This window comes from Salmo salar, chromosome 12 (genome assembly GCF_965601325.2).
Source record: "Salmo salar chromosome 12, fSalSal1, whole genome shotgun sequence".
In the NCBI taxonomy this organism is placed as follows: domain Eukaryota; kingdom Metazoa; phylum Chordata; class Actinopteri; order Salmoniformes; family Salmonidae; genus Salmo; species Salmo salar.
In genome coordinates this window covers 32,527,161-32,531,146 of record NC_138302.1, presented here as the reverse complement: position 1 = coordinate 32,531,146, position 3,986 = coordinate 32,527,161, and positions in this window count along the sequence as shown.

The following is a 3,986-nucleotide window of genomic DNA, read 5'->3' as shown; positions in this document are numbered from 1 at the left end:
TGGCAAAGGGCGTTATTCTATAACTATTGCACTTGCAGTCAAATCTCACAAGCGACCTACTTACAAAAATGGATTTGCCTTGAGTTTATACTTACGCTTGAGCTGGTAACAGCTGCAAATAGCCGAGGTTGCCTCAAAGTTGCCATGGTGCCATTACGCATTGTTCCTATGATCACGTTGATTCTTCCTGAAGCGGCGCGCGAGCGTCTTTGTAGACGTCCTGGTTTTTAGTAAGGCTGCCTCCTAAGAAAAGTCAGAGAAAACAATCTCCAGTAGCTTTCATTTCACCCTTTTCACAAAAAAATAAAAATGAAAAAGACAAGTTAGACCGCCCACAACAAGTATCAACTTCCAAATGAGCTTATATCGCCAATGACAATGATTGGAGCGATATTTTGTAACACAGACAGGTAAGCTATTGGCCTATAAATGTAAAAAGACCACTTCCATACAAATCAAAATAAAATAAAATGTTATTAGTCACATACACATGGTTAGCAGATGTTATTGCGAGTGTAGCGAAATGCTTGTGCTTCTAGTTCCGACAATGCAGCAATATCTAACATGTAATTTAACAATTCCACAACAACAACCTAATGCACACACATCTAAGTAAGGAATTGAATAAGAATATATACATATATAACCGATCCCGAAGAAGTTAGCAGCCTGATAGCCTTGAGATAGAAGCTGTTTTTCAGTCTCTCGGTACCACCTTTGATGCACCTGTACTGACCTCGCCTTCTGGATGGTAGCAGGGTAAACAGGCAGTGGCTCTCAGATGGTTGTTGTCCTTGATTATCTTTTTGGCCTTCCTGTGACATCGGGTGCTGTAAGTGTCTTGGAGGGTAGGTAGTTTGCCCCCGGTGATGCGTTGTGCAGACCGCACCACCCTCTGGAGAGCTTTGCGGTTGTGGGCGGTGTAGTTGCCGTACCAGGCGGTGATACAGCCCGACAGCATGCTCTCAATTGTGCACCTGTAAAATTTTGTGAGGGTTTTAGGTGACGAGCCACATTTCTTCAGCCATCACCAATCATAGAGAAAGATAGAGGCCTCTAGTGGCCAAAAGGCTGTTTTAGCATGGGCTGCGCCATTGAGGGTTTCAAATCAAATCAAACTTTATTTGTCACATGCCCTGAATACAACAAGTGTACACCTTACCGTGAAATGCTTACTTACAAGCCCTTAATCAACAGTGCAGTTCAAGAATAGTTAAGAAAATATTTACCAAATAAAAAAATTATAAAAAGTAACACAATAAAATAACAATAACAAGGCTATATACAGGGGGTACCAGTACTGAGTCAGTGTGAGGGGGTACAGGTAAATTGAGGTAATTTGTACATGTAGGTAGGGGTGAAGTGACTATGCATAGATAATAAACAGCGAGTAGCAGCGTACAAAACAAATGGAGTGGGGGGCCATTTTATTAATTGTTCAGCAGTCTTATGGCTTGGGGGTAAAGTCAAGGAGACTTGGCGCTCTGGTACCTCTTGCCGTGCGGTAGCAGAGAAAACAGCCAATGACTGGAGTCTCTGACAATTTTATGGGCTATTTTCTGACACCTCCTATTATATAGGTCCTGGATGGCAGGAAGCTTGGCCCCAGTGATGTACTGGGCCGTATGCACTACCCTCTGTAGCGTCTTATGGTCAGATGCCGAGCAGTTGCCATACCAGGCGGTGATGCAACCGGTCAGGATGCTCTCGATGGTGCTATCACGTTTTAAGGTAAGACCCAGATGCAGACTGTGTCGAAGTAACAATGTTTATTACAACAACAGGGGCAAAGGTACAGGATGGCAGGCAGGCTCAGGGTCAGGTCAGCCAGAGGTCGGTAATCCAGATTAGTGGGGCAAAGGTACAGTAGGGCAAGTGGGTTTAGGACAGGTAGCAGGGTCAAAGCTGGGAAAAACTAGAAAACAGGAACTAAGACAAGAGCAAGTGGAAAAATGCTGGTAGGTTCTACGAACAAAACTAACTGGCAACAGACAAACAGAGAACACAGGTATAAATACACAGGGGATAATGGGGAACATGGGTAACACCTGGAGGAGGGTGGAGACAAGCACAAAGACAGGTGAAACAGATTAGTGCGTGACAGCACACCTCCTCTTGTCCTACCTGGGCGCATACCTGGGTGAGCGGGGGGCTGTAAGAGATGGTTTTAATTCTAGACACAGGAAACGTAGGAAGTATACGGAGGGTACGGGGCAACAGAGGGCGAACAGCAGAGGGGCTAATGATCTTGGAGCGGGGGGGAAAGGTCTTGGCTTCTGGGGGTGTAGCCACTGGGCTATCGCTACGTTGACCTTCTTGGATCCCAGTCAGTGCTGCGGAAGTGAAGTAGACCGGTCCTTACTGAACTCTCTGGGACGTAGACGCCGAGGACTTCTGGAGTTCATCAGATGCAAGGTTGGATCCTTGAGTGAGCGATTGGGACCGCAATCAGACCTCTTCTCCCTCCGACGTTCCCGTAGCCGACCATCGATCCAGATGGTTAAAGCGATGAGTGAGTCGAGATCCGTCGGTAGTTCCCGGGCTGCAAGCTCGTCCTTTAGCATCTGTGTCTTGAGAGTAGCTGTGTCATCTAACCACATCACATTTTGGATCGTAGGCTATACCACCCATTTTCAAGTCCATTCACTCATTTCTGCTCATGTTTTACCGATATGGCCTTCCCCAACTATTTATTTTGCCGGGACCATACCGCCTTACTTTCACCTCTATCTATCTCTATGTCACAAATCCTACATGTCTTCTTGTAGAGGTGCTCCTGCTTCTACAGTGTTGACTGCTTCATGACACTGTTATTGTTACAGATTCCCCCGGCTTTGAGTTTTTTTACTTCATGCAGCTCACTCCACCCATCCCCTGACGGTGCCAGAGAGACTAGTCCAGGGACATGTGGGTACCCAGGAGCAACTGCAGCCCCTCATGATGAATTCAGATTTTTTTGCCATCAAAGTGGCCCATCCCTGGACTAGGAGGATCATAAACTGTCTCCCCAAACTACCAGTGACCTCCGCTACCAGGCCTGGCAGGCCACCAATAGGTTGCTAGGGGGCAGAAGACCCGACAGTCCTTCTGCCGGCTTAGATCAGAGCCTACTCAGTCTCTTTCCAAGTGGACAAGAGTGATGGAGTGCCTGGATAGAAGTGAGCGATGTTGTTATTGAAACTTATGCATTTACTGTTGGTTGTTACGATTGCTAGTTGTTAATAGTAGTTGATGCTATCTATGTGTTTTGCAGTCCTCTGCTTATGTCACTATCTCCTTATACCAGGGGTGTCGAACTCAATTTGCCCCGGAGGCCGCATTCTGTCTTCAACAAGGTCTGGAGGTCCGCACTGAAAATTGGTTATACTGTATTTCCTTGCCATCAAAATTGGCTAAAAATAGTCCTCTATCCATCGTTTTTTGTGTGTGTTTCCGATGCTCCCTGACCGTCTAGTGATTTGTTAGCGAGTTGAACAGTCAAGAAACTGTATGAATATAGGTCCATTATCATTTCTACACAGTTTCAATTTGGTTTTAGTCATTTTAAAGTATATTGAGTTAGTCCCCCCCCCCCCCAAAGAACTTAGCCGTAGGTGTTTTATTACTCAAACAACCCGTGGGCCGGATTTGACTGCCTCTGGCCTTATGTTTGACATCCCTGCCTTATACAGTCAATATTATAATTTCTCTTACTCAGAACAACATCCATCTCATACCTATGTCCTCTGGAAATAACATTTTGTGTTGTGTGTTACTCTCTGTGAAGTTGCCTTATTCCTCTGACTGGAAAATGTGTCAGTGCGTCACAGACTAGCCCAACTGGAGAGCCGCTCTCTTTCAGTTATGACTGTTCATAACACTGTTATGACTGGTTCATGAAGGCATTATGACAGGCTGCTTCAAGTAAGTGAGGCACACAATAAGGACTTTGTCAATGCTGCAGTCTGTAAATAAAGCTTTGAAACCAAGAGAACATGCAAATCAAC